The sequence below is a fragment of the Netta rufina genome, assembly GCF_964035555.1.
Source record: "Netta rufina genome assembly, chromosome: 2".
Lineage (NCBI taxonomy): Eukaryota > Metazoa > Chordata > Aves > Anseriformes > Anatidae > Netta > Netta rufina.
The window spans coordinates 120319677-120333333 of NC_140124.1; positions in this window are offsets into that span (position 1 = coordinate 120319677).

The window sequence follows — 13657 nt, forward strand, 5'->3', positions numbered from 1 at the left end:
ATTTAACATAAATCAATATCTTTTTTAGAACCATTTAATAACTGCAAAATACAGACCAGAAACCAGCTATACTCCCTATACCTAAACCATATACTGTTTGTGTATTTGGCTTAAAGTGGAGAAAAGAGAAAAACCTTGATCTAATGTTAGTGATTTTTTGAATGTGTTTAGTTTTAATTGGGAATTAAGAAGTTTCACTTTGGCTGTAGAAAGCTTCTTGTCTTAAAGCAACAATATACTTTCTAGCTTCAAACCACAACTCAGTGCTTGCATACTCTTTCCTGCTGGATACTGTGACCAAAAACATAAGCCCTTCTTGGTATAGTAAAATCTGGTCTTTTTAGACCAGATTGCAGTGTCTTCTGTGTGTTCCTATGTTCCTCACTTTGCTTTTCGTGCAGCTGTGCGCGTTGCTACACATATTCCCCATAATTCCCCATGCTCAGGGACAATGTTGTCCTGCTAGAGATTTAGAAGAGCAATGGTTTGTCTTTGTCCTCCAGTTTTCTGTGTTCTTGCAAACACTGGTATACTTCTCTGTGAGTTCTCTGATACAGTTAATTTTCACAAAGTACAAGTGGCCCAAACCAAGTACAGTTCCTAAACTTGCATTGTTTCATATACATATGATGCACGTGTAGCTGCATGTAGCAAAGGAGAGGCTGAAGCTGATATTGGTACTGTTCCTGTATCTGCTACAGACTGACTCTCCAAGAGAAACCCCGAGCAACTTAGGAAACTTCTGTAATTGTCTCTTTATGGCAGTTCCCTAAATCTGGAGTTCCCTCTCTCCTCCTGAATTTTGAGATGCTTTAAATAGATGTCATGGCTCTGGTCCATTTGGGAGCTTTGGTAGGTGCCTGGTAGGGTCAAAAGAGTTGATAATCATTTCCATAGATCAAACCCTGCAGAGATTCATGTATTGGAGGTCTTCCATCTCTGGTACTTCTTTGTGGTCTGTAATATTTTGCACAAATGCTTAAGTAGATTTTAAGATGCATAATTTAGCTCCATTTGTGTGCAGCCTGAGCAAGGCTGCAGGGGACAGAGCCCACCAGAAACCTGGTTCTAACTATGGCCTTTAGGCCCTTCCCTGTTACAAATGCTACCAGATGGCTTTACCAGGTGTACTCCAGGGAAATACCTTAACCCTGGTAGCAAACCCTCAGGACATTACACTTTTTGCAGTGTGCAGAAAGACATATTACTTGCATATGAAGAAACACAGTAAATCTGGACGTAGACTAAATAAAAGCAAGAAGAGTGGCAACAAGCAGACAAACTACAGTTGTCCTAGGTACACAGAAAATGGCTTTTGGAGCCTAACACACATAGCAAATGGTTTTTTAAACACTGGCAGTATCCTTTGAGACAAATATTGAAGCTAAACTGCTCTCTCCCTGCCTTCCCACTCCCTGCTTCCTTTTCGTCACTCCGTGCCCATGAAGGAGTTTGGGATAGAGAGAACAGTATTAAAATTACTTCAAGATGAAATGGAAACAATCCCCAACTGCATTTTCACATTTCACTGATGTCTTCTAACTCATTTTCTATTGTTCATTGAGAAGAAAGTTTGCCAATATAAAACAGGATTTCAAACAAGAAACAAGCCAAATTTGCATATTCAGGGATAATTAGCAGGCCAGATAGCTGTGAGAAGTGATTTTGTCTTTTATTACATCTGCATATTGGTGCATGATGGTAGATTACTTTTGTTAGCCTTATATAATTTTATTGCAATGTTAATGATGTACAACCTTTCTTAAGGGGGAAAAGTTATAACCTAATATCATGTCAAGAGGGGAAGGCAGACCTAATCTAACCAATGTCTGACTGTCTTTCTGAATTAGTTGATTTAATGTTTTGTTATTTCACGGAGGCACAGAAATCACTGCCATTGAATTACTTCATGTATGCACACAGGAGATAAATGAAAGGAGTAAAGGGACAGTTCTGACTAGATAAGGTCAATCTAGGCCATTTGTGATGCCAGATTTGGTGGTTATGTGAATGGTGCACTATCAGCAATATAAGAAAACCATCATTCATACCTATCTGTAAGCATTTTCTTCTGATAGGACTAAATTTCTACATGATTCACACCAATTTCTATCCATAAATATACATGTATGTATATTTTTATATGGTGTCCCAAACACTAAGCCTGATGTCAACTGTGTTCTAACTGGAAGCGTAGCCTTGTGATCTATATTCCCTGTAAATTAATGATCTTCATTTGTCAGTAAGAATTGTCCTCTTAAACATATGGTATTTTCAGGATCCCATGAATAAGTTCAGAGCTATTTGGCAGTCCTCTGAACCCCAGCATAATCTCAGTTTTAAAAGAAATTGCATATATGCTCTGTCCTGGATAGCCATTCACTCTTACTAAGCTCAGCTTTCTGAGCTCACAAGAGCCCTAGGAAACCAAGATCTTTAACTTTTTTGCATCCTAATCAAATCTTAGCTTGACCTAGGAAAATCCCACCCATTACAGATGTGTATGAATAGATTTTCCTCAGTCATTCTCAGAAATACTTGTAGACTTGCTAGAAGAATCCAGCTACAAACTTGGTTCTTCAATCCATTTTGTCACAAACCCTCATTTAACTAATCAACTTAACAAAGAACTAATATGTAAGTCATTTTGTTTGATGGCTGTAGCCTACAGCCAAACTTTTCAAAGACCTAGCATTAGATCTTTCATCTATGGCCTCCTGAAAGCTCACTGCAGCTCTAGTACCAGCCCATCTATCCATCAGTAAACCAAAGTCTTTGATGTCTGCTGTTCTGAACATGAAACCTGACTGGCAGTGGCAATTGTGTAGGACCTGCATTCAAATAATAATATGTATTTGAATAAATAATAATAATTGTCTATAATTACTAGACTCAGCTTTCAAAAAAGCAAGAGATTTAAGAGATGCATCTCCTTGTACTCATGAGCCAAGAGACAAGGATAGGAGCTAGAAGCAGAAGAGAAAAACATTTAGGAGTGGTTCTAAGGCTGTTAAAGCCCATGTTTGTAACTGTGATGTCAAGAAGTAACAGTGGAGTCAATTAAGTGACTGTAACCAAACCTTTCTCAAACCTTGTTCTAATTCCATCCTAGCTCCATGAGCAAGACAATTCTGCCAGAGAATTTCTCACATGATATTTTCCATCATCAACAATACTCATCCTAGCACCGAAGATTTTTCAGGATTGCATCACATTTGGCACTTAGCACAGACTGAGTTGTAGCATTTTCAGTATCACAATACTGAGTGATCCAAACGAGCCAGAGAAAAGTCATGAAGTATAATCTTCTGGTAGTTAGACCTATGGTTTTGAGGAATTTCACTTCCATATAAATCTTGAACTGCAACCCTAGTATCAGCTCTTAAAACTTGGCTCTAACTGTAGTTATGTCCACAAAGAACCAACTGTAAAGCAGGTGGACCTATTGATGACAAAATGAGTGAGTAATACTGTTTATATGAGATTATCTTCAACTACAGTATGGTTCTACACTGAATTATCTGAGTGCAGATTCTCAGGTCAGAATTAGTTCTAGCATCCCTATAGGCAGCCTGCAGAGGCCTGCTCCTTTTGAGCAAATCAGTATTTCTGTTCCTTAAATTGTTTGGGTGGGGACAGATGGCTGTGACAGACTTTGTATATTCTCCTATTCACAGATTCTCCAATAGTCCATAAACCCAATCTCCAACACCCTACGATTTCAGTTCTTGACCCTAAATTGCTAGTTGTGCCAAATTTGGGAAGCAAAGTGGTTTCTGAAATATGGAAAAGTATCCAGTAGGGACCAAGCTAAGGCAATCAAATTCATTGAACAGATTATAAACCATGTTTAAAGCTATTTTTCTATGGGTTAAAATCTGGTTCATTAATAAAAGTTTTAAATGTTTGTCACTCCTTTGCCTCAGTACAGCACAAAAAGTTCTGAAAATGTTATAGCTCTGTACTGTATTGAATAGAATCAAATCCTTCATCTCAGCCAAACTTCACTTCTCTACTATTAAAAATCCTACGTGCCACTTTATAGCACATGTTTATTCTATAGTGAAAATGACCACAAATCCTTAATACAGCATCAGTACTGCCTATTGAGTTTTGTATTCTTATAAATGTTCCCATAGGAAATCTGAAGGTTGGCACCAGTAGAGTGTAGTTTTAAAATATCACAGATGGGGTGGAACCCAGCATCATTTTGCTTATTACTCTGGTGATCTATCTAATGGTATTCTTTGCTGCTGAAATCTAATAAAAAAGAACATTTTTGAAATATTTTATATTGGATTAAAGCTCCTAATTGTCTCTTTCATAACCAGGGAAGGTCCATGTTAATAATTCTTTACAGTGCCATTCAAAAGAAGACATCTGTTTCAGCATACATTGTGAAACTCAAATCTGTCCAGTGCAGTTTTATTCATTTGTTACTTTCCATGAACAAATGTGACTGCACATTTATTTAAATCTTTAGAAATGTGGATGAACAAACAGAAGACAAAGTGAAGTTAAACCTGAATTGGAGGCATGCTGTTAAGGAAGAAACAGTTCCATCCACAGTAGGTGGTTGCTGCCCTTGCAATAACCCAGTGCAATAACTCTGAGATGGTCAAACTGTGCTTCTCATATTCACTGTCTCAAATGGGCAGTTCCAAAAAAAGAGTGCAAAAACCCCCACTTACTTAGTAAAAGGTCATAGGAAAAAGAGAAGAAATGCCAGACGCAGAGGCTGACCTATTCAGAATATAATCACACCTTCTTTAAAAAGACAACATCTACATTACAAAGGCTAGAGATCTTACTGCATACTCCCTGCTTCCCTAAAGCAGCTACTATGAGTAAGACTTTTGGAAATGAAGACAGTGTGGCTTAAAGTTTTAGAATTCAGCCACTGTTTCTGTTTGAATTAATAAGAGTTTATCCACTTGAGTGAGAGAATTGTATTTTTGATGTACTCATGCAGCAGCTTTCTGGGTCTGGCCTATTGCTAGAATAGAAGGCAATGCTGTTGAAGGATTTGAAGATGACATTCATGAAAATGCTGCCCTCTGTTTGCTGTAGCTCCTAGAGTGTGAGCATTTTTTATATTCTCAAGCACATTTTTAGAAAGATCACTTTTTTATGACTTTGGTTCAATTATGACTGAAACTTAATGCTTTTTGCTGCTTAGTTCCTAGGCTTTATTTACTAAGCTGAAAATGAAATTAATTCTGCCCCCCCCCCCCCCCCCCTCCCCTTCTTGAGAACTGGAACAACTGACTAGAAGAGAAGAAATGGATCCATATAAGCAAAGGAGAAGGTGATAAAATTGGAAAAAAGGTGAAGGAATGTGCTTAAGCGACAGATCTGGAATGTGTGCACATCTTAGCCACCAAGACAGAGTGCAATGATAGGGGAGTAGGGGCTCTGTTCATGTTTTATTAGGTGACATATCTTCTCTCAGCTGAAGAGTGCAGAAGGCTGCTCTCCTGTTGTTACCCTGATGTCTGTGTCACTGAGGGGCAAGTCTGGGATCAGAATAAACCCAGAAGCATTTGAAGGATGAAGTATGTAGTTTGAAGATATATAAGCCTGAGAGCATCCCTAGTTTAAATGTAAACCTGTAAGTCTTTTTACTGTACCAGCAAAACTAAAGTCCAAAGCATTACAGACTTTTTTCCTAAGAATGACATATCAGCAGGGAAGAGTAGCAGCATGGATAGTTGGAGTAAAGAACTGCTTCTAATAGATAGTTTGTGTATCAATGCCAATCCTTATTTTTACTCAATAACATTTACAAAGAGACCCACTCTTGAATCATCAAATTTGTTTAAAGCCAGATTTGGATACCTACTCCAGAAAAGGGCATCTTCATTACAGGGCAAAATATTATGGTAATACTGCTTTAATTAGTTAGTAATTGTCAGCAGTCACTCTCATTAAGCAAAGTATTAAGCAAAGTATTTTGTAACAAAAAACAGCAATGCAAAGGTGGTGTCTCTGAAATTGTAATGATTCTGTACAATTTTACAGTGCCTTCCACCCCCAAATAAATTTTGTTTTTTATGTACAGAACATTGAACCTCATAGACTATCTGGAGGAGGCATTTAGCAGGCAGCTGACCTGAAAGGCACTGCATGAGGTGAAAAGAAGAAAAGCAAAAGCTGATGTTAGCTCTTGGGGTTCCCTAATGTATCTACAGCCTTACCAGAAGGTTCAGGAAGTTGCATCTGTCAAGTGTGAAATTCTTAAGCTCCAAAAATGCCCACTTAGAGAATTAGGAAACACCTGGAGATTTTCAGCAACCAGAATGCTCTCATCTCTTCATCATATGTAATACACATAACCTATGCACACTTTTCAGAAGTGTTTTATTGCCCTTTTGTTCAAATTCACATTTTACATTTTTATCACTTTGGAGGTGTGAAAGCAGTACTTGCTCTATATTAACAATATATTCAGTCATATCCAGTGGTGTGATTTTTGGCCTTTCGAAGTCAATGTTTTACACCTGAATGTGTCTATGATGGAGTTGCATCCACTCTGTCCTATATTTTTATAAATATGAAAATTAGATTACAGTGAGGGGTGAAAACAGCCTAAAATGATTAAATAACTTGTTTCTCTGATGCTTTAATTTGTAGCCTTGACCATCATCAGGGGCATAAATTAATTTATAACAGCTGTGGATGAGTATTCATGGCTGGGACCTAAGTTTTGTATTCACAGGGATGTGCTGAAAGTTAAATAAACTCGTCAGAGTCACCTTAAATACACGAACATTTCTGGTGCATTTTGCAATTTTACAGCTTTGTTCCAAAAACAACATCATGAGGTTATACAATGAGACACTCAAACAGCCAAGGGACACAGAAACACTGTCAAAATCACTAGAGTGCAGTTACAGAGCACTTTATAAAGTAACATGAGTAATTGTATGTAACAATTGCCAATATCCACAAGCACTAACAATGTCTGTAGTGCAGTAGGTGAAGAATGTTGTGGCAGACTTTTTAAATGATGAATATTTTCTGCAGTAGTGCTTCATTCAAAACTAGCAAGCATGACATTTCCCTGCATTTTTTCTCCTTCACCTATTGCATCTGGCCTGCACAACTGAAAGTGATTTAATTGTGAGAATTTTTGGAAAATTATAGTATTTTGAAAACTCATTGTAAACTTTTTTTCTTTTTCTTTTTTTTTTTTTTTTCTTCTTCTGGTATACAAATGTCTTCAGAGATTTCTTTTAGCTGACAGGTTCTCAGGTACATTGGGTATGGAATAGGCTGCTCAGTTTTGTTTCATGTAAGAAACAAACTCAGGACATGTTTTGATTAAGTGCACTTCAGCTCCCTGATAGGCAATGGTGGATTTTCCAAATAATTTTCTAAGAAAATTGGGTTAGAATAGCACCAGTATTTAGAAGTACCACAGAGGTCTACTCACTTCCTCCAAAGAGTTTCTCAGAAACACAAGCTGCAAATTGAAGAGAAAAATGAAGAGGATACTTTTAACCAGTTAATGATCCCTAAACTGTAGAAAAGGAGAGCTGGAGATGAGTTAAATATCTACTCAGAACAAGCTAGTGTCTGTGCACTGATGTTGCATGTGGAAAATTCAGATTCATGTTTCCATTACCAAGCTAAGAAGTCAAGCATTCTACTGCAGAATTTCCTCACTAAAGGTTTGGTAACTGGTGCATTTCTACACCAATTGTCTATTTATTTTTTTTTACAGTTATATTTTCTGGCTAAACAATACTCATAAATAAATAAATCTCAGTCAGCTTTACTTGGTTCCAAAAGAGTAAACTTTATTATGAACAAGCATAAAAACATGGGGTTGGGGGGGGAGTTGTTGGAGGGGGGTGGAATTAACTGTATGTGCTGGTGTTTAAAAATGCTCATGTAAATTGACCTTTGAAAAAAAAATAATAAATCTTTACATATTGAAGTGTAAATGCAGAAAGAATAGCTAGATGTTGTTCATAGTCCATTTCTTTCCTCCAGGGATAAGAGACAGAACAGCAAATAATGGTACAAATGAGAATAGAACTTTATGCTATTTGACATAAAATACACAATGGAAAACTAATCTAGTTACATCAAATAAATCTTTTAAATGCAGAGAACTCCCTCACTCCAGTGTTGTATTATGAATTCAGTAGGATAACACTTTATTTGACAGTTGGTAGCAAAACTTGAACTTGGATTATTAATAACCTTTCCACAGTCTATCATTAATGTCAGTGGGTGCGGTTTAGGAGTTTTATTTTGGCAAGTGTAATATGTTAACATATTAACTGACTGCTCGTATAGTCAGAGCAGAAATGCTAGCCAGGGAAGGCATTTCACGCCAATTCTGAAGGCACTAAAAATAAACTGCTACTTACCAACTCCGACAACTTGGTAAATGTCTGATTTCTCCAGCCTTTGAAGTGCGACATCAACACTTAGTCTAGAGTTTAAGACATTTCTTTCAGTAAGCATTTACATAGAAGAGAACAGTTTGGCTACAGGACATTTGGAGCAGACAAATCATGTCATTGATATCTTGTCAAGTTTAACATCCTGTGAAGGCAAGTGGTGTCAGTATGCTCTGCTGAAAGAGCTGGACGGCTGTGGCAGCCTGTGGAGCTCCTATGTATTGACCTAGACTATGGAGCACAGACACAGTTATGCATATCTTGACTTATATTAAGCTATAGGATTTTTATTTTTTTTTTTGTACACTTGCAAATAGTACCTTTACTGGAGATTACAAATGATTACAAATGATTACAAATGTAGCTCTGTGACAAAAGCTGTGGGATTGACAATTAGTTTTGAATTAAGAATTGAGCATAAGAATTGTCTGATCCATTATAATTTCTCTGGTACTATTCTTTTTTCCGGGAGGAGTTACATCACTTTGCCCTCTTTGGGTTACTAGTCCCAATGGATTGCTCAAGGTTACCCAAGGCTCTCCTAAACTTCCAACTGCTGCTTCAAAAGGGGTAGAATCATATATGATTTTATCATATCAGCTCTCTCTCATGGACCCACTGATCATCCACCTCTCTTCTGAAGAGAGGTAAAGCTGTTAGAAGCAAGCCTTAGAAGATAAATCAGAAGTTAAAGAGTATATAAAAATATGCCCGTAAGTTGCATTGTTGAGATCATCTAGTCCCTTCCTCTGCTTTCAGACTGAGGAGTCACACCTAGGCCATCCCTGACATGCTTACATGTACTATTTTAAAAAAGCTTTTAATAAAGGGGCTCTTAAAATCACTGTGTTCCATTGCTAAAGGCTGCAGCACTACTCTAACTTTTTATTGGACTTTTTATTTTATTTTTTCTAATAGCTAGCACAAATGTCTTCTGTTCCACATTAAGATAATCACTTCTGCTCCTAACCTCACTGTATACAGAGAATATTGATCCTTGTCTTGATATGTATTACAAGAAAATAATTTTTCAGACTAAGCAATCATAATTTTTTCAACTTTTCTTTATGTTATGATTTCTAAATCTCTTACCATGCTTTGTTGCTTTGTACATAATGTACTAATTTTCTTTTCAAAAAGGATGCTATGATTGCTGAATTATCCTTGGTCTGTCCTCCAAGTTTAATTTGTTGAGTCCTTTTTAGTCCTTTTTTTTTTTTTTTTTTTGACTTCCTGTCTAGTCTATTCATCTGTGCTATCTTTTCTCTAGGTTGTTTATTAAAATCTTGTTTAGACAGGTTTAAAAGCTTCACTAATGCCAAGCTAAATTAAGTCTATTACTTTCCAACAATCAAAACAGCAATTTTTCTCTCACAGGATAAAATTATACAGGCTTGACACGGTTTGTCCTCAAACTGTGTGTTGGTGGTTTCTTGTCATCTTATCCTCTCCACACTTAAAGATAGATTGTTTAATAATAATAACAGCAACAATGGTTGTACTATATTCTAATGATTGTAGGCATTATTTCCTCTCATGGGGAACACCCTAAAACTGCTTTTGTTCCCTTTTCAAGATGGGTACTTTATCTGACTATCCACAGTTCCTCCCCTGTGGATTCTCTGTGCATCTCTGATAGTTAGAATGTTTCTTGTAATACTTTAATATCCTAAGTATAGAACCTCAGTACCTCTATTTAACCTAAACTTGTCTTTTCTTTAACCTAATTTCCTTTTCTGACCTGATACCTATTCCCTTGTTTAAACTAATTTTGTTAAACATCTTTTTATATTTAAACTCTTGTCTGGGTAAAATGGCATTGGATAGTTCAGTGTGCATCATATAGCTGTTTTTCCGTTCAATAATGGACCTACTTTGCCCTTGTCTTTTTGTGACTTCTAAAGAACTATACAATCTTCTTGGATATGCAATACTACATGAAATTGGAGCCAGCAGAAATTATATATGACACTTCTCTTCTGTTTAACATTTATCCTGAATTCAGAGACATGGGATAACTGTACAGAGAACAGCACAATTAGTTAAAATTTGCACTGCTGAAAGTTTCCAAAAGAGATATCATGGTGCCAAAGAATAAGATGAATTTCTTCTTTTCTCTGTATAAGTGTTGCTGTACTTGGAACATGGCATTTGGTTTATAAGACTTTTTTTTTTATTTTATTATTATTATTATTATTTCCAATGAAAAGGTAAAGACAACTAAGGACAATAAAGGCTGATTTTAAAGAATGTTTTAAATAGTTAATATGAATGTTGTATCCTGCACTGGTAACATTACTAGGCTAAATTGGTAAAGTGACAGTACAATAAATAATACATTGCAACAAATGGTGTATATCATGACAAATTTATTTTCCTTATACCATTCAATATAATCACAGATAATTTTGTCAATTTCCACAGTAGTACAATAAATCTTTCTCCCCATCCCCATGTCAGACATCACCATGCATTTTAGTTCAGAATTACATTTTAAAATGGAAAACTGAATTCTCAGATGCTAAGGGGAAATTGACTATTTTCATATATTATATACCCATTTTCAAATACACCAAGCCATATTATTGTTTTCTGATCAGATAATTAGAATTTTTTGTTTTCTGAATAACAAAGTGACAGACTGAGATTTGATTCGGATTGCAGACACTTCCCCTATCCAGAGTTTCTGTACATCTGGAATATATGTATATTATTTTCGGTGGGCAATTGGATACCCAAGGCCAATTGGATACCCAATTAAAGGAAATGATAAAATTAAATGTCAAGAACTAAATTGTGAATGAAGGAGAATAAATAATTGCCTATTATTTTAATGGCACTGGATGTTCTGAGGACAGGAAGATTTCTTATTTTCTTTAAAAGTCCTCCTAGAGATATCTGGCTACCACATGATGAAGTTTCTGAGTTTTACATGTGGAAATGTTGCCCTTCTTATTCACTGCCAAGAAAACTGCCAGAAATCCATGTTTTGGCTCTTGTGCCAAGGCCTTGCCACTTCAGCGAAGCTCTCGTTGTAGTGAGGAGGCAAACCAAAACTGTTTAAATGTTAGGATTTCTTAAGTTTTGGCTCAGTGGGACATGAAAGGGTCTTTTCCCAATATTCTTCCTATAGTCTAGGAGATAAGGATACAAAGTTGCACAGAGGGCCTCTCAAAGTTCTGTGCTCAAATAGATTTCTATGGTATAAGTCCCTCATGCCATTCTGCATGGGATGCCAGCCATGTTCCAGTGTATGCCCATGGCTCTCTTCTGGTAGGCCATATAAAAATCCTGAAGAAATGTTTAAAACCCTATTGCTCAAGACAGAAAAGCTACACAGTACAAAGCATAAGGAACGAAATGGAAAGAGGCAGGTGCGATATGTGGGCTTTTTTTTTTTTTTTTTTTTTCTTTCTTCCATCCCTGTGAATAATTTATCTAATAGATGTGTACATATGCCAAGTGAAATAATAATACAGTTATTTTGGAATTAGGGAAAATTCTAATTCTTAAGACTTTGAGAACTGACAAAGAAGATGACAAACAGCAAAGATTGTATTATTCTTGCATATAATGCTCACTTAAAAGTAGAAAGGGTTAATCTTATCACCCTACACATGGTTGCATTTATAAAAGATAAAAATCACAAACAAGTAATGCACAGTTACTTGTTACATATTCTTCCCATTACAGCTGACAGGTTCATTAATCATACAGTGTATTTTGCTATTAGAAGCTGTAAAGAAGATCAAATCTCTTGTAATTTTTCTTCTTCTTTTCCATTTGATAAGTGTGTTGTTTCAGTGTGCAGATAAAATATAGTGTCAGTCACAAAGAGTCCCAGGAGAATTGCAACTCTCAAGTTAGAAAATTCATTCTTATTTGCAATGTAAAATTCCATGGAAAATGCATCATTTCCTTTTTAACTTGACCATTAGATTGAGTAAAATGCATATGCCTGGTTATTCACAAAAGAAGCAATCCAGAATGAAGTGCCTGTGGATATGAGCAATGTTTAAGTAATAGAAATATTGCTTACTGCATGTTGAAAGCATTAGCTATGAATACCCCTATTCATACCGTCATATTGATTCATAATTAAAGCCCTGTGAAAATTATAGAGAAAGTTGACATGTTTCACAAGCTGTTCATGGTAAATGTAGCAAATTTTACAGTTTGTTGTGACTTGCCAATAAGGAACTCTCAGGAAGAAAGATAAAGAAATGATTCTACGATATGGAGTTTTAGCAAGTGTGACTAGCACAAACGACGACCTATGCAGAAGGCATAGACCTATATTTTCAAAGAAAATTAAAATAAAATTAAACCACATCTTTTTTAGAAAGCAGTTTAACATGTTTAATGAAAAACTTTTCGGTGGATGTACAACAGTAAATTCCAGCTTATATTTGAAGTAGGAAGCTTCAAGAAATAAAAATAAGCCTCTTACCCAAAGAAAGCAACATGTAACACTGCAGAGCTGTGTACTACTGTAAAGACAGACACTGAAGACTCAATATTCTTTTCAAAGAGGAACAATAGTAATTGTTAGTCCTTCTGCTATTTGTGACACTGTAGTATGTACATGGTCTGCTCCATGTTAAGATTTCCACTTCAGGTGCCCCACTAAACATTTAGAAAGAGACATTTTGATCTATACTATAGCAGATGATATAATGAAGTGACTGTGCATCAAGCTGATTTTCTGCAAGATTTTCAGAAAGATCAGGGAATGTTTGAAGAACTGTGCTTTACATATCTTCACAAAGGACAGAACCAGACCTGGTAATTTTTTCTTACGCTGTACTCTGATCCCTATAAAATCAACTTGAGCTTCCGATCAAGCTGAAAAAGAAACAAATCTGAGGCCATTGATCCAGATTTCAATGGATGCTTTACCACATTAAATACAAACGAACAAACAAAAGAAAACATTACCAAGTTTAGATTTTTTTTCACATTTTCTTTCAATGGAAGTAAAAGTATTGTCCTACATAGTAGTAGAGCCTCCTCTTTTCTTGAGCATTAACATATGTACTGGGTCTGGCTGGAATGTTAACTTTCCCGGCAGCAGCCCATACAGTGCCATACTCTGTACTTGTAGCTGGAACAGCAGTGTTATCACACCAGTGTTGTGTCTACTGCTGAGCAGCAGTGGCACATCATTTGGCCTTTCTCTAACCCTCCTAGGGGGTGGGCAAAAAGTGAGGAGAGAAACATCACTAGGGCAGCTGACCTAAACC